Source organism: Prionailurus viverrinus, chromosome C2 (assembly GCF_022837055.1).
Source record: "Prionailurus viverrinus isolate Anna chromosome C2, UM_Priviv_1.0, whole genome shotgun sequence".
NCBI lineage: Eukaryota > Metazoa > Chordata > Mammalia > Carnivora > Felidae > Prionailurus > Prionailurus viverrinus.
The window spans coordinates 76,977,758-76,996,557 of record NC_062569.1 but is presented as its reverse complement, the minus strand read 5'-3'; the positions used below and the strand labels follow the sequence as shown (position 1 = coordinate 76,996,557).

The window sequence follows — 18,800 nt, the reverse complement described above, 5'->3', positions numbered from 1 at the left end:
ATTTGGGGGATGGTAAATGGACAGTGGCTTCAACTTCAAGTCACCAACTACATTAGCCCCTTACAAGAGAGTCAGCCTGTCCTTTGAAGCTTTGAAGCCAGGTATTGATTTTTCCTCTCTAGCTATGAAAGTCCTAGATGGAATCTTCTTCCAATAGAAGGCTGTTTCATCTGCACTGAAAATCTGTTGTTTGGTGTAGCTACCTTCATTAATTATCTTAGCTAGATCTTCTGGATAACTTGCTTGCAGCTTCTATATTAGCACTTGCTGCTTCACCTCATACTTTTATGTGACAGAGATGGCTTATTCTCCCCTAAACCTCATGAACCAACCTGAGCTAGCTTCAGACTTTCCTTCTGCAGCTTTCTCACTGCTCTCAGTCTTCATAGAATTGAATGGAGTTAGAGCCTTGCTCTGGATTAAGCTTTGGCTTAAGGGAATGTTGTGGCTGGCTTGATCTTCTATCGAGAACATTCAGACTTTCTCCATATCAGCAATAAAGCTGTTTTTGCTTTCTTATCATTCATGTGTTCACTGGAGTAGCACTTTTCATTTCTTTTAGGAACTTTTTCTTTGCATTCACCATTTTGATCGCTGTTTGGTGCAAGACGCCCAGCTTTTGACCGGTCTCAGCTTTTGACGTGCATTCCTCACTAAGCTTAATCATCTCTAGTGTTTTGTTTAGAGAGAGAGCTGATTAGGAGAGAGGGACAGAGGGAGAGAGAGAATCTCAAGCAGGCTCCACGCTCAGCACAAAGCCCAATGTGGGGCTTGATGCCATGACCTTGGGATCATGACTTGAGCTGAAATCAAGAGTCAGGTGTTCAACCAACTCAGCCACCCAGGTTCCCCAGTCATCTCTAGTTTTTTATTTAAAGTGAAAGACCTACAACTCTTCCTTTCACTTCAACACTTAGAGGCCATTGTAGGGTTATTAATTGGCCTAATTTCAATAGTTTTGTGTCTCAGGGAATAAGGAGTCCTAAAGAGAGGGAGAGAGCAGGGAAACGGCTGGTCAGTGGAGCAGTCAGAACACACACAATATTTATTGATTAAGTTTGCTACCTTACATGGCTGTGGTTTGTGGCATCCCAAAACAATTACAATAATAATATCAAAGATCACTGATCATAGATCAGTATAATAAATATAATAAATGAAAAAGGTCTGTTGCCACAGACCTTCAATTTGCACAAAATGCAATATCAGTGAATTTCAATAAATCCAAGTGCAATAAAATAAGGTATGCCTGTATTGTCTACCATCTCCAATTGGAATGCCAATATTATGAAGGTAAAGGGATCTTAATCTGTTCTCCATTGAATGGTTGGCATTCACTAATAAAATGTCTGGCATATAGTATATACTTAATGAACAAATTTCTAAAATTTGGCTCTTTCTAGCAGTTATATAATATATGTATATTTGCATGTGTATGATACATGTGCATATATATGGTGTATGTTTATATGTGTATACGTTCATATATATGTATGTATGTATGTGTGTGTGGTTCATTGTATATATCCTCCATTAGGCAGAACTGTGTTTATACTTGCTAAATTACTCTTTGCGTATTAGCTGTCCCACATCTCAAGTAATCTGTAGTGGTGCTATTATATGACCAAGTATAGGATCTTTGTAAGACACTTTATAAAACTTAGCTTCATTTTTCTAAAAGTACCTGAAATTCTAAAAACTGCAGACATAACCAAGAGACACAAAACTAAAAATAGAGAAGTGATATACTTTTATGACAAATTCAGAATTAGATTAATTGAAAACCTAACTCAAAACTTCATAATCAGACATGCTTTTCAGTTCATTTTCCCATTTGAATATGTAATGAGATGTGGTGCAGTGTTTAAATTTGACTACCATAAAGTGGTAGTAAGCTAGTAGTAAGATGTTAGAGCTAATTTATCGTTAGTCCATTAGGATCAACAAACATTGGTGGTGGGAAGAGGGACAAAGTCTGCTTAGAAAGTAATTAGTACTTCTATTTTTAAGGGACATTAATGAAGACTTTAATGTTATGGGTGACATATTAAAGAGTAACTGATGGTAGTAAGGAATTTTCTGGTGAGAACGGAATTTAAAGATAAAGGAATGTCCTTTTCCTGCTGCAAACCCAGATACATTTTGGATTAAATATAGCAACAACAAAAAAAATCTTTTCACGTATAGCCACGTTTGAAGGCTGGGGAAGCAAATATCCTTGAGCCAGAGGGAACTCAGAGATCGGAAGTTAAAGTCTAGAGGCCTATGAGACAGTAATTGGACTGGAGATTGGCCTCTGGGGTTTTAACCCAGGCTGGGGATAAGAGTGGAGGTCATGGGCTGCATATATAAGTAGAAACTAGACAAAGACAGCTTATTAAAGATTTTTTTTAATGTTAGAGTGCATGTATGAGTTGGGGAGAGGGGCAGAGGGAAAGAGAATGAGAGTGAGAGTGAGAGAGAGGCGGGGGGGGAGAGACAGAGACAGAGATAGAGAGAATCTTAAGCAGTCTCCACGCTCAGAATAGAGCCAAATGCAGGGCTCCATCCCCTGACCCTGGGATCATGACCTGAGCTGAAATCAAGAGTCAGACTCTCAACTGACTGAGCCATCCAGGGGCCCCTAAAGAGTATTTTTACCTCATGAATCAAATCAGATACAAGAAAGAAACTCAAAAAATTTTAAATTAGTGTAATCCAATTGTTGCTCTTGCTCAGTAAAATAGAGTGATTGGGCAATGGATTATCTATTCAAATTTGAATGAAACTCAGTTTTTTGCCATTATTCTTCTTTTAGGTCTTATCTCTGCCTTCATTGAGTTTTCGTTTTATTGTATTTTTTTTTAATTTTTTTTTAACGTTTATTTATTTTGGAGACAGAGGCAGAGCATGAACGGGGGAGGGTCAGAGAGAGAGGGAGACAGAATCGGAAGCAGGCTCCAGGCTCTGGGCCATCATCAGCCCTGAGCCCGACGCGGGGCTCGAACTCACGGACTGTGAGATCATGGCCTGAGCTGAAGTCGGACGCTTAACCGACTGAGCCACCCAGACGCCCCTCGTTTTATTGTATTTTGATTAAAGTTGTAAGGTACAGAAAAGGGTAGTGTTTTGGCCATTAGCCTTTTATTTATTTCTTGAAAGCGTCACATGTTCTTGGTTAAGGAGAAACTAGCTCATAAGCATGGCAAATGTGTAGTCATTTATGAGCTGTGACAGAAGCAGCCAAATAATATAAACTTCTATCCTTGTATTGTTTTAAAGATTGTCTATTAAAGAATCATTGGTGGGACGCCTGGGTGGCTCAGTTGGTTAAGCGTTCAGCTTTGACTCAGGCTCAGGCATGATCTCATGGCTCATGGGTTCGAGCCCCATGTTAGGCTCTGTGCTGACAGCTCGGCTACCTGCTACCAATTCTGTGTCTCCATCTCTCTCTGCCTCTCCCCTGCTCGTGCTCGGTTTCTCTCTCTTTTAAAAATAAATAAACATAAAAAAAAATAATCACTGACAGAACATTTAATGTTTCAAAAGTCTGGAAGGATAGACAATGTGTTAAGAAAAATGAAGTTGCATTAGCAACCAACTCTTCTCTCAACATAAGGATGTAGGAGAAATTTACAGACATCATTATGTTGCCCATAAAGGGTTAACATCATTTAGAGTGGAATCCTTAAAGTATCCTTTCAATAATGGAATAACATGGTAGAGTGCTTCTTGAGATATCAGTATTTTAAAATGAGTCAGCTTGTACTGAGTGCAACCTTCAACTTTCTTATTTTCCTAGAACTGATTTATTATTTAAATTATTTTTAAATTTTTATTTAGTGTTCTGTTTCTGCTTTTAAGTTTTATTTATTTTTTATTTTTTAGTTTTTTTAATATTTAATTTTGAGAGAGAAGGGGGAGGGAAGGGGTAGAGAGAGAAGGAGACACAGAATCTGAAGCAGGTTCCAGGCTCTGAGCTGTCAGCCAGAGCCCAATGCAGGGCTTGAATCCACGAACTGTGAGATCATGACCTCAGCCGAAGTTGGAAACTCAACCTGCTGAGCCACCCAGGCACCCCTAAGTTTTGTTATTCTTAAAGCACACCAAGAAGAGAACATCGGTAAAAATGTTTTAAAAGCAATTTTGTAAGGTCACAGCCCTTTCTGGATAAGCTTTAATGTAATTTAAATGTTGGGGTTTTATTTCAGGCTTTATTTTTATCTTTGTAGTGTTTTCACTTAGTAGGGGTTTCTGCAGACAGGTGTGGACCTGTGTAATAAAATGCAGCATATGTACCTCTGTACTCATTCAAACATTAACTGAATGCCCCCTCTGTGTTAGGCACTGTGCTACCTGAAGAGTATATACAGATGACTGACACAGTGGGAGAGACAGGGAGAGATAAGTACAAAGAAAACTACAGTCAAGTGTGTATGCTGTATAAAAATATATTCGGGATGCTGTGAGAACACAGATGTGGAGTATCTAACTTGGCCTTAGAGATCAGGTTAGTTTTCCAGAGTAAATGATGCTGAGCTGCGTTTTATTTTATTTATTTTATTTTTTTTTTTAATTTTTTTTTCAACGTTTATTTATTTTTGGGACAGAGAGAGACAGAGCATGAACGGGGGAGGGGCAGAGAGAGAGGGAGACACAGAATCGGAAACAGGCTCCAGGCTCTGAGCCATCAGCCCAGAGCCCGACGCGGGGCTCGAACTCATGGACCGCGAGATCGTGACCTGGCTGAAGTCGGACGCTTAACCGACTGCGCCACCCATGCGCCCCTGAGCTGCGTTTTAAAGGAAAACAAGAACTGGCCAGATAAAGAAGAGAAAGTTGTTACAGATAGAAAATAGCACCCTGAAAAGACTTGTAGATATAAAAGAACACTCATTTACTTACTTGACAAATCTTCATTGAGCATCTACTGTATGCCCAGCTTATGTGAAACCTGCACTGGGGACATATCGGAGAGTAGAAAATACTTCCTGCCCTGTTGGAGTGTACAGTCTGTAGGAAAAAGAGATAAGTAATCACACAAATAATTTATAGAAACTATAGTTGTGATAAATTCAATGAAGGAGAAGTCCAAGGTGTTGTGAAAACATGTAATAGAGTTGGAGTTGGGGCAGTGTTCCTTGAAAAAGTAACACTAGACCAGACAACTAAAGGATAGGTTTGTAAACGAGCATTACACGCGGTTGTATTGATCTCATTTTTCCTGTGGTTATTAAACATAGGTTCTTGGGTATCTGTAAAGATCTTCAAGGAGTACAGAATGGTTGGAATTTAGGGTCCATATGGGAGAAGGAAAGGAGATGAGGCTGGAGAGGTGCACAGGAGCAAGATCATGGAAAGCCTTGCATACCAGTCTGGGAAGTTCAGTTTTTATCTTCAAGATGATGGATTGAAGGAACCATTGAAGGACTTAAAGCAAGGCTGAAAGAAACATAATCAGATTTGTGTTTTAAAAGGATCTTTTTGAGAAAGGTTACTGTGGAGGATAGGTTAGAGAAGGCAAAACTACATTAATACCCACTTCATTCTTTGTCAAGTAATACATCATACTTTTTATTAATATTTTAGTTCCTTTATTTCTGTCACATTAGTGGCTGTTCTTCTGTCTTTATTTGTGATATGCACACATATGGTGAGAACCATGGTTTTTACCTTTAGTAGTAGGCATGACTTTTAAAGATTTCTCACAGGTCTTATAAGAGCAAGATTTGGAGAAAATGCATTTCATATATTTAAAAGTGATATGGCACAGCTCTAGAAATAATACTAATATTTTTAGGAGGAAAAACAAGTAGGGAATACCTAGCTTATGCTTCTGTTTGCATTTTTATCGACATGGTTGCTGATTTTAAACATGAGGTTCTGCTTCAATGAATGACTTACAATAATTATTAATATTTCCATAACTGTATTTTTCTTCTATAAAGTGCTGGACTAGTTGAGCTGTAAAGACCTTTCTGGCCATTGTAATCTATGATTCCGTGTTTGGTTTTTCAACAGGTAGTCGCACTTTTGCTTTCCTGTACTGACACACCAAACTGAGGCAGTGATTCCAAATAGTGGGTGATTCTGGTACCTAGGGGACATTTGGCATGTCTGGAGACATTTTTGGTTGTTAGAACTAGGGGAATTGCTACTCATATCTAATGATGTAGTAAGGGCCCTGGATGCAACTAAACGTAGTAGAATGTAGAGAACAGCCCTCCCCAACAAGCATTAGCCCATTCTTTCAGAGGTGGTGGATATAGTTATGGAATACATTATGGTGATGGTTTCTGTGGGTATATTCTTCTCTCTGAACTCATCAAGTTGTGTACATCAAACATGAACAGCTTTTTGTATGTCAGTCATACTTCAACAAAGTGGTTTTGGGGGAAAAAAAAGAAGAAACTGTTCAGCTCAAAATGACATAATGACAAGGTTGAGAAGCCCTAAATTAAGGCAAGATTGTTAAGGCTACCTTTGGTTAAAATATAGTCTTTGAATAGATCTCTTCTGTTGTCTTAGTCACCTTGGGCTGCTGTAACAAATAGACCATAGTGGTTTAAACAATAAATACTTATTTCTCATAGTTCTGGAAGCTAGAAGTTCAGGATCAGGGTGCCAGCACAGTTGTGTTCCTGGTTTATAGATGGCCACTTTCCTGATGTAACCTCAGGTGGTAGAGAGATCTTTTCTTCTGGGTCTTTTCTTATAAGGGCACCAGTCCCATTTATTAGGGCTTCACCCTCATTACCTAATTACTTCCCAAAGGCCCCACCTCCTATTACCATCACAAATGGGGTTAGGATTTCAATGTGAATTTTGGGAGGACACATTCAGTTTGTAAAACGATATTTATTCACTCACTCTGAACATTGCCAAATGATAAGCACGTTATCTTTGTATTCCTGTGGAATTGTCAAATACAGAGTAGGCCTTGTTGAGGTATCTGGGAGGACCCAATAAAACAGCATTGCTCTTCATTTACTGAATTCTAAAACAGTTGCGAAGTAGAACAAGAGTAAATATTTGGGAACCAAAATATTACCCTCTTTCTAATAAAATGTGAATTAGAGGATGCAGCTTATATTTGTTGCCAGGTGGGCTTCTAAATTCTGAAACTCAGAAGCCTTTTCAACATAGTCATAGCAGCACTGGACTGGGAGTAGTAACAGAGACTGTCCTTAGAGAACGAGGTCAGAATTTGTGTTCTCTGTGCTTGGTTCTTTCCCAGGAGGCACAAGGAAGCAGCTGAGCCAAGCATATACAGTTTATTCCTCCAAATTTGCCAACTAATAAACCATTCTGTCTCCTTGGATAGAGGGAAGAAAGACATAGATAGAGAGGGCCAAGACTTTGATACTAATTGAGCTCCCTCCATAGAGAAAGGTACACTAGGGAAGAGGAAGGTTTCTTCATAACAGGACTCAAGTGGTATAGAATCTACACATACCATGAATTTCTGCAGAGTCTAAAAGGGACTTTTTCTGGACTTGTGTGCATATGTGGTGTCTACCCATTAGTTAACCTACAACCAAAACAAGGAAAAAGAAATTTAAATTTTATATGATAAAAAGGACCTTCAAATATTAGTCAGTGGGCCTTAGTCTTGGTTGCACATTAGAATCACTTGGAAACTTTAAAAAATACTGATTCCAGCGGACAATTCCAGAACATTTAAAATAGAATCTGTGTGGGATAGGACCTGGGTGTTGCTGTTTTTAAAAGGCCACTCAAGAGGATTCTGCTGTATAGGCAAGATTAAGTGTCACTAATCCAGTCTAACCTTCTCATTTTATAGATAAAAACTGAATCCCAGAGTTTTGGTGACTTAACTAAGGCTATGGTTAGTGAGAGCTGGAGTAAGAATCTGGGCTTTTTCTACCTCAGGGTCTATGGCTTGTTATTGAAAACAAAGCTTTTGGTGGGTCCTTTTTTTTTTTTTCCCCTCCCCAAATTTTAGCTCAGCAAAAGAATTTACAAAAGCACTAGTCTTATGTTGGGAGACTTGGGCTTTAATCCTGGCTCTGGCACTAGTTGGCTGAAACATTTGGCTTCAGTTTCTTTATCTTTTAAAATTAAGGGGTTAGACAAGATCATTTCCAAAGGTTTTTTAGTCAGTGAAACTCTGTGCTTCTTCTATAGTTTCACAGACTTATTGCTTCTTAGATGGTGTTAATTGCTACTGTGGTTTCAACTTTTACTAAGAATCCATTGTCTCAGGGAAGGAAAAATAACATAAAGTAGAGAGGAAGACAAACCATAAGAGACTCTTAAATACAGAGAACAAACAGGGTTGCTAGAGGAAGGTGGGTGGGGGAATGGACTAAATGGGTGAGGGGCATTAAGAAGGACACTTGTTGAGATGAGCCCTGGGTGTTATATGTAAATTATGAATCACTAAATTCTCCTGAAACCATTGTTACACTCTGTTTTAGCTAACTTGGATTAAATTTAAAAAAAGAATCCAGTGTCTAGCAAGTGTGATGCTAGCTGCTTTCATATACATGAACTCATCGTAATTGAAATATTTTAGGATAGAGCTAATGGGGAATCTTCAAAATAATTATTAAAATCTAGATATTACAACCACTTAAAATTATGTGTTGAAAATCTGAGCTGCTTTAATTTGTTTCATTAGTTTACTGTAGAAGTAGCCTCTAGGGATATGTTAACGTGGTAAAGAATATCAGGAAAAATGCTTCTAATTTTTCTTGGCTATTTCCAAGTCTGGGTGTATTCAAATATCTGAATAATTATTTCAGTCACTTTAATGTAATCCTAATATTTCTCAATATATAAGTAAAACCTGAAACAAAATTATTTAATCCAGTTATGTTCTTTTAGTTATTTTTATGTTCATTTCATCATTTTATAGTAATCAACTTAGTATTGTTTGAAATTTAAATTGTTAATTGTTTCAGCTTGTATTTCTAAGGGCAGGGCCTGTTCTATTCCAGGGATTAAGTTATGTACTTTTCCCTTCTGTACCCTACATAGCTGTGTCCCTGCCACTTAAGAAGTGGTTGGCTTAATTACCGTTTTATACTCTGGTATTAACAGTCCACTGTGTCTTGTTTTTCCATATATATCACAAACTGGAATTTCCTTTTGGCACTATTTGATAATGAATTGTAATAGAAGGTCACTATGACTAATGAATAGAATTATTTCATTAAATGGTTCTACTAGTGTTATTTATAGTCAGTTATATGCTTGTCCATTATTTTATGACTTGATAAGGTTTTCCTAACTTCTTTCTACATAAATCTCAGGTGAGGCAGGAATGAAGATCTTACTATTTTCAGCCATGTTTGAGAAAAAGGAATACTCTCTTTAGGCGATCATATTTCTTTCAACTCCTATTCCTATAATTCTATCAAAAAAAAGAATGGCACAGTTCATTCTTTAGGAGTCTCATTTGTCTTTCATTTTAACTTTCTACATATTGTGTACCTTTTTTTCTAGTCTAGATAAAAGCGTCCACGGGAAGACAAATATTAGATACGCTACTTTACTTTTGCTACAATTCTCTATAGGACTTGTGTGCATGTCAAATGGCAATTATCAGTTTGGAGTAAAAATATTAAAAATTTAACTCCTGTTCAGTGATTCGGGTTTTGAAACAATGTCATAGGAGTTTTTTCCTGAATTTGCAGATTCTGGAATTTTTCTAAAGTACCATGATCATTATTAAGTATTATTTATTACATAGTGAGAGTTGGTTTATTACATAGTGAGAGTTGGTTGTATGTACTATGCAAAAGGTAAAATATTTTAATTACTGTAGACATATGGGGTCTAGAGATACAATGAAAAATATATTAGATAAAAATTTAAGCAAGGAGTACCTCTTGCAGTGATGGAGTTGGGAGAGGGCGGAATGAAATTGAGAATGAATAAACAGAGACGACTTCAACTATATTGCTAGTTTTATCTTTTAAACTGGATGGTGGGTACATGGGAGTCCTTTATATTTTTCTTTATACTTTTGTGCAAGACAAATATTTTCCAATGATTATTTTTAAAATGCTCAAAGTAAACTGGATGAAAATAGGTTGAATATGCAGACACCATAAGTGTAAATTTTTTTAGCCTATTGGGGATACTAATATGAATTATATATTGAAAAACTTTACAGAGATAAGTTTTCTAGTGAAATTTGAAAATACTGGAATTAGTTGGCAGTATAAGCAGAGTGTTTCCAGTCTAACAGGCAGGATGAAAGAAAGCAAGAATAGAGAAAAGGGATGCTTGCTGGGAAGTAAGGGAATGAGAGCCAGGTGGCAAATGACCATTGACTCAACCAATTTCTTTTGTGAGTCCGAATATTGTCACAAAATGAGCCATAAGGGACGACTGTGTACTTGACACAAAAGTCATCAGTGACACCTTGGGACTTGGGACTGGGAGGAATTTGAGAGTAAGGGAAACCAAAGACCTAACTTTTCTAAAGGAAGACCTACATAAATTTCACTTATGTCTTTGAATTTTTTGTTAATAAAAGCTTAACTTCTACTTGAGCATGTTGCTTTCCATAAAGGCTTAAATCAATACTTTTCACTACATGTGAAATTCCACATCTTTTTGGAGTAAGACTGAGTCAGAATCCAAGCTGTAAATTTCAGGCTGTCTGTGCTGGCAAATGAAGACTACCAGGCTCTTGAGAAGTCATCCAGACTATCTCTTGGCCGGGTTCCAGGGATATCCCAATTAAAACATCTCTTGGAAACTGAATTCCCTTTTGAGAAATTTGAGTTTAAAATACTTAACCAGGGGCGCCTGGGTGGCACAGTCGGTTAAGCGTCCGACTTCAGCCAGGTCACGATCTCGCGGTCCGTGAGTTCGAGCCCCACGTCAGGCTCTGGGCTGATGGCTCAGAGCCTGGAGCCTGTTTCTGATTCTGTGTCTCCCTCTCTCTCTGGCCCTCCCCCGTTCATGCTCTGTCTCTCTCTGTCCCAAAAATAAATAAACGTTGAAAAAAAAAATTTAAAATACTTAACCATTTCACAAATCACAGAAAGCAAATATGCTTGCAAATTGCATAATGAAATATTTTTGTATGGTTTCCAGATATCTCAAGTTCGATCTCTGAAAAAGTTGTGAAGCCTTTTCTTTCTTTCTTTCTTTCTTTCTTTCTTTCTTTCTTTCTTTCTTTCTTAATGTTTATTTTTGAGAGAAACAGAACATGAGCAGGGGAGGGGCAGAGAGAGAGGGAGACACAGAATCGGAAGCAAGCTCCAGGCTCCAAGCTGTCAGCACAGAGCCCAATGCAGGGCTCGAACCCATGAACCACTAGATGAGGACCTGGGAAAGTTGGACACTTATCTGACTGAGCCACCCAGGTATCCCAGGCCCTTTTAAGCTGTCTTCTCGGTCTGTAGCCTCTCCTTGTTTCCCTTCTTCCTTTCAGTGTTCACCGCTGTCTCTACTTTTATTGTCCAGTTACACTTTGTTTTTTCACTCCTTCTCTGTCACGGAGAAAGAATCTGATACTACTTACTGCTAATTGATTGATTATTCTTTAGTCTCTAAAAAGTTGAATGGTAGCTCCCAAAAGATACTGTCCAAATCCTAACCCATGGAACCTTGAATATGACCTTATTTGGAAAAAGAGTCTTTGAAGGTGTAATTCATTTAAGGTGGTGAGATCGTCCTGGATTATCTAGATGGGCCCTAAATCCAATGACGGATGTCTTAGACATAAGAGGAGAAGACATCAAAAGAAGGCCTTGTAAAGACAGAGGCAGAGATTAGAATTATGTAGCCATGGGCAGGGAAGCCTGGAGCCATCAGAAACTGTAAGAAGCAAGGAAAGATTCTTCCCTAGAGCCTCTGGAGGGAGCATGGCCCTGTTGATCCCTTGATTTTAGACTTCTGGCCTCCAGAGTTGTGAGAGAATAAATTTCCATTGTTTTAAGTCACGAGATTTGTGGTCATTTGTTATGGCAGCTACAGGAAGCTAATACAGATTTCATGAGATTTCTTGTTGGTGTCAAGGAAAGTGGGTATTGATCTACTTTTCTGGACCCTGACTTTTTAATCTGTAAATTAAGATAATTAGATTATATCTAAGGCCTTTTATTTCTATGAATGCTTTAGAAACAAATAATCTCAAACCAATTAAATGCTACAAATTCAAATTAGGGAGAGGGAGTGCCAGAGAAGCTGGCATTAGCCAGAAGAGGCAGTTTTTTAATAAAATTACATGTTTGTTTCTTCATCAGTGTAAGCGAAGAATACAGTTCTTCGTGTATTTGTCAAAACAAAATAAACTCTTCAAATCAAAAGAAAGTTTTAAAACCACCATACTAGAAAACAAAACAAAAATTTAAATGTTTATTTATTTATTTGGGAGGGCAGAGTGAGGTAATTCTATATGGTAATTCTATTTTTAAACTTTTAAGGAACATACTCTCTTCCACAGTGGCCATAAGAATTTGCATTCCCACCAACATTCCACAAGGATTCTTTTTCTCCATATCCTCTCCAACACTTGTTGTTTCTTCTGTTTTTGATTTTAGCCATTTCAGCAGATGTGAGGTGACACACCTCATTGTGGTTTTGGTTTGCATTTCCCTGATGATGAGTGATGTTGAGCATCTTGTCGTGTGACTATTGGCCATCTGTATGTCTTCTTTGAACAAACGTCCATCCATGTCTTCTGCCCATTTTTAATCAGATTATTTGTTTTTTGAGTGTTGAGTTGTGTAAATTCTATCCAAATATCCAAAATATATTTTAGATATTAACCCTTAATTGGATATGTCATTTGCAGATATCTTCCCCCACTCACTAAGTTACCTTTTAGTTCTGTTGATTCTTTCTTTTGCTGTACAGAGCTTTTTATTTTGATGTAGTCCCAATAGCTTGTTTTTGGTCTTCCTTCCCTTGCCTCAAGAGACATATCTAAGAAAATATTGTTGTGGCTGATATCAGAGAAATTACTGCCTGTGCTGTCTTCTAGGATATTTATGGTTTCAGGTCTCACATTTAGGTCCCTGATCCATTTTGAGTTGATTTTTGTGTATGGTGTAAGAAAGTGGTCCAGTTTCATAATTTTGCATGTAGCTGCCCAGTTTTGCCAACACCATTTGTTGAAGAGACTCTTTTCCCATTGCATATTCTTGCCTCCTTTGTTGAGGATTAATTGACCATATAATCGTAGATTTATTTCTGGGTTTCTTACTCTGTTCTATTGATCTGTATGTTATCTGATCTGGTACCATACTGTTTTGATTACTACAGCTTTGAAGTATATCTTGAAATCTGGAATTATGATACTTACAGTTTTGTTCCTCTTTTTCAAGATTGCTTTTGCTATGCAGGGTCTTCTGAGATTCCATACAAATTTTAGGGTTGTTTATTCTAGTTCTGTGAAAAATGCCATTGGTATTTTGATAGGGATTGCATTAAATCTGTAGATCATTTTGGATAGTATGGACATTTTAACAGTTCTTCCAATCCATGAGCACGGAATATCTCTCCATTTATTTGTGTCATCATTAGTTTCTTTCATCAGTGTTTTATAGTTTTCAGAGTACAAGTCTTTCACCTCCATGGCTAAATTTATTCCTAGGTATTTTTTTTGTGCAATTGTAAATGAGATTATTTTCTTAATATCTCATTCTGCTTCATTACTATTATATAGAAATGCAACAGATTTTTTATATTGACTTTTTTATATTGATTTTGTATCCTGAGACTCCACTGACACTGAGCATCTTTTCATGTGTCGGCCATCTGTATGTCGTCTTTGGAAAAATGTCTATTCATGTCTTGTGCCCATTTTTTAATTGGATTATTCATCTTTTGGGATGTTGAGTTTTCTACATTCTTTATATATTTTGGATACTAATCCTTTATCACATATGTCATTTGCAAATATCTTCTCCCATTCACTAGGTTGTCTTTTAGCTTTGCTGATTGTGCTTTGCTGTGCAAAGCTTTTTTATTTTTGTATAGTCCTAGTAGTTTATTTTTGCTTTTGTTTCCCTTGCCTCAGGAGACATATCTAGAAAGAAGTTGCTATGGTCGATGTAAGAGAGGTTTTTGCCTGTGTTCTCTTCTAGGATTTTTATGGTTTCAGGTCTCACATTTAGGTCTTTAGCCCATTTTGAATTTATTTCTGTGTATGGTATAAGAAAGTGGTCTAGTTTCATTCTTTTGTATGTAGCTGTTCAGTTTTCCCAGCACCATTTGCATTTCTATAAATATTCTTGAGCTTAGTTCTGGAAGCTAAGTCAGTTAATTAGAAATAATTTTATCCTATCAACAATAGCCAAACTATGGAGAGAGCCCAAATGTCCATCACCTGATGAATGGATAAAGATGTGGTATATATACATACTTGGGGTGCCTGGGTGGCTCAGTTGGTTAAGCATCCAACTTTGGCTCAGGTCATGATCTCACAGTTTGTGGGTTTGATCCCCACATCGGCCTCTTTGCTGACAGCTTGGAGCCTGGAGCCTGCTTCAGATTCTGTGCCTCCCTCTCTCTCTTCCCCTCCTCTGCTCACACTCTGTTTCTCTCTTCCTCAAAAATAAATAAATGTTTAAAAAACTTAAGAAGATGTAGTGTGTGTGTACACACACACACACACACACACACACACACACAATGGAATATTACTTAGCCATCAAAAAGAATGAAATTTTGCCATTTGCAATGACGTGAATGGAGCTAGAATGTATTATGCTAAGCAAAATAAGTCAATCAGAGAAATACCATATGATTTTGCTCATATGTGGAATTTAAGAAACAAAACAGATGAACATGTTGGAGGAGAAGAAGAGAAGAGAGGGAAACAAACCACAAGAGACTCTTAACTATAAAGAAAAAACTGAGAGTTGATGGAGGGAAGTGGATGGGAGATGGACTAGATGAGTGATAGATATTAAGGAGGGCACTTGCTGTGATGAACACTGGGTGTTGTATGTAAGTGATGAATCACTGAATTCTACTCCTGAAATCAATATTACACTGTATGTTAACTAAAATTTAAATAAAAAAAATAGTTTTATCCTTTCTGGTTTTGCTTTTATGATTTGTTAAGTAGGTTATAAGCAGTGCTCACTCAGGGCTAATTTTTCTCTAGTACGAGGCAAGACCTTCCTTAATACTGTCCTCAATGCCCTGAAAATTATGAATTTTTCTAATCTACCTGGTGGGGCCAGCTCTTTATAAGTGAGTAGTAGACCCTGTTCCCTCTGATCCTTTTCAGTCTTTTCTTGGCTGTGGTAGTTTCCTCATCAGTATGCTATTGAATACTCAAGGGGACCCTCTACAGGTCTCTGGGCTTATATCTCTATGTAGCTCTCTCCTCCATGGTAGTCTAGCTTTCTTAGTTTACCGAGACTTTTAAGCTTTGTTTTTTTTTTTACATTAATGAGAAATTTTTTGAGGTTTTTACTATTTTCTCCTTCCCTGTGCTGTGGCCAGGAAATTATCTCAGGGCAGTAAGTTTGGGGACTTGTAAGGCTTACCTTTTTTTTTTTTTTTTTTTTTGTCTCTTGGCGTAATTGTCTTTTGTTCTCTGATGTTCATTGTCTTGAAAATCATTGTTTCATGTATTTTGTCTGTTGGGTTTTTTGTTATCTTGTTGTGAAAACTAATAATGTGGGAATCACCTTTGTCCCTTCATTTTCCCTTCCTTTACACATCAAATTAGCATGTCTCACAGAGTTTATCCCTTTCTAACCTACTCCTTTGCCATTGCCTTAATTCAATCTCTTTATTTCTCTCCTGCAACCTAAGTTGTCTTCCTGACCCTTTAGTCTGTCTTCATACTGTTGACAGAATGGTCTAAAACATAAATATTATCTGGCCCCATTCTTCTTTATTTAGAATCCTTCAGTGATTCCACATTATCTTCTGGATAAAATCTCTATACCCAGTCTCTATAGCATGCTCTAACACAGCCTTTTGTGATCAGGGCCTTGCTCATCTATTTGGACTCTTTTCCTTCTTAACACCTACGACTTTAAAGTGGTACTAAAGTGTTTTAATTCTTTGAAAACCTTTGCTTTTGTGCATCTTTGTGCTTTTACACGCCACACTATCTGCTTGGAATGTCTGACCTTTCCTAGCCCCACTAAGCCTCCAACCACCATACTCTGCTCAGACATCACCCCTTACGAGTGTTTCCTGAACCACCTGCCCTCCTGTGGTTGATTCCTCTCCTCTTTCTTTGTTCTTCCTCTGTGCTCTATATATCATCCTATTAAAACACTTGCCACATTGTAGTGCAGTTGATATTTCTGGACTGTTATCCAAGATAGAAATGACAGCCATTTAATAATAATCCTGAGTTATATAGGCATTTTGTAACTAGGAAAAGGATAAAGTATGCAAAATTTGAACTAGAATCCTATGAACAGTATCAAAACTCAAAATTCTTTAACATAATAATGGAAAATAAGTAAAATAACTGAAAGTATTTTAGGTACTTTTAACATACTTTTAATTTGATTTTACAGCGTTGGATTGGAACATAATACTCAGAATGCAGTTTGTCCTTATTCGCTGTCACACCAGAATGATAATGCATAAAGAATAATGTCAGGAAAAAATCGGTATTTAAAAATACTTAAGAATCTACACTGTTGGTAGCCAAAGTAAGTGGGGAAAAATCATGCTGACAAGCAATATTAGAACACGTGATGGAAAAATCTGAAAATAACCCATCAGTGTATATGAATTCTGTCATTTTGTTATATGTGAATGAGACTAGATCTAGGTATATAATTTAATCTATTAAAAAATATGTTACACATGTATGTATGCCCTTAAAAGAGGGAAATTGGGACTTCTCAGTGCTACTTCTCACCAGCTGGCAGAGAGACAATGATGAGGTAGAAGATCTCCTTTCGGGGTGGTATCAAGAAACAAGGGCACTGGAATAAGGAGTTGGGTATGTATTTTTCCTTATTAGTGGAAATTCACGTTGAACATATTTGATTATATTGCCATGCCAGTATCTTACAATCTCTTATTATCATTGCAGGTAAGTTGAGTCCTACTACATTAGAGGTGTCTCTAGAGAACAGAGCAAATAGGATATGTGTGTATATAGAAAGGTTTATTATAAGGAATTGGCTCATACCATTATGGAGTCTGGTGAGTCTAAAATCTGTAGTGTGAGTTGGCAGGCTGCAGTCTCAGGAGGGCCAATGGTGCGGATGAAGTCCAAAGACAGTCTACTAGAGAAATCCCTTTTGTTCAGGGAAGCTGGTCTTTTTGTTTTAATCAGGACTTCAACTGATTGGATGAGGCCTACACCCACATTATGAAGGACAGTAAGCTTTACCCAGAGTTCACTGATTTAAATGTTAATCTCATACAAAAATACCCTCCAAATTGACACATGAAATTAGCCATCGCACCCACTGAGTGGCAAAATGAGTAGTTTTGTAATCAGTTTCCTCGGGCATTATATTAATGCATCTTTTTTTTCTTTGCGGGTTCATAAAAATGTTTACTGTAAAGGAAAATTCTATTTGCTTTTATCACATCATTTTGTAATCATTTGACATTTTGTGGGAAAACTATAGATCTTCTGAATTATCATTAATGAACCCTTGGGATATTTCTTTTGGTTAGAATGTGGCCTGCTTGTATTCTAGACAGAAGCAGTAATAGCCTCATTATTCTGTTTGACACCATCAGGAAGATCCCACCTAACATTTTAGGTTCATGGTCTGCAAAGGATTCACAGAAATAATATTTGGTTCTTCATTAGCAACATATTTTTTTAAATCCATAATTAGTATGCCTCTGTCAAGAACATTTGGGGATCTCTGAGCCAGCCAAATGCACAGTTAGATAATTCCCAGGATGGTTTTATCTGCTTAGATTATCCTAGGCACGTCAGAACCACTGCATCTGGACATGCTTCATCCTTGCTGTGGGGCTGGTGACCCTGGAAGTGTTTTTAACCACAGCCTGTCTGTCAAAGGCCTGTGGCTTTGTTTTTCTGCAGGAGACCTATTTGTATTAGTGATATCTTTGTTCCCTTATATTTTCAAGTGATAATTTAAAGAGTTCATCAAACCCATAGAAATTTTATTTGGCCTTGAAAATCTGCATTATCATATTATCAGATCTCATAGATGTATCACTAGGCTAAAACCATACAAACATGTGCTGTGGTCATAAATTACCATACACACAATGTGGGCAAACAGCTCCCACAGTGCCCATCATGGTGCTGATTGTCTTAGGCTTCTTTTATATGCTGCTCCAGTTTGTCTGTTACTTTACCTGTAATCAGAATTTCTTTTCTTAAGTGGTTTATTCTGCCTTACTTTACAGGTATGGGTGATTCCTCCTTGTCCGTCTCCATTGTTCTCTTCCTAGGCAGTTGTATCCCAGGCTGTAGGGAAAAGAGCTGTATTACTATACTTTGCCAGCCACAGTGATGATCTGTTCTCACTCATAAAACTACTGAAAACCTACCCATTGATTTTTTTCAGTCTGGAATTAAGATTAACATATGCTGGTCTATTATGAAGCCTGGTTCAGAATATTCTTTCCTGTTATTTTTTCAGGGAAAGCACTTTTACTTCATAAGTTTTATATGTCATTCCTATGGAGGAGCATACTCAAGGATATTCAATAAGCTCTCTTTGTTTTATTGTTTTTTGACATTATTGATATAGAAATGTTAAGCAAATATAGCAAAAACAGTGCTTCTTTAAAAAAATAGGTTTTAGAATGCATTCTTCCAAAATCCCCTTCTGTTATATTAAAGTTAATTGTTTATCAGTTTTCTAATTTTCAACATCTAAAGAATTATTAGTATATTAATACATAACAGT

General features: G+C 37.2%; 1 protein-coding gene across 2 annotated transcripts in view; it reads left to right on the top strand.

Annotated features, from left to right (window-relative positions):
• CC2H3orf70 (chromosome C2 C3orf70 homolog) overlaps window positions 1-18,800 on the top strand; it is a 92,706-nt gene that overhangs the window by 55,059 nt on the left and 18,847 nt on the right. The window lies entirely within an intron of this gene.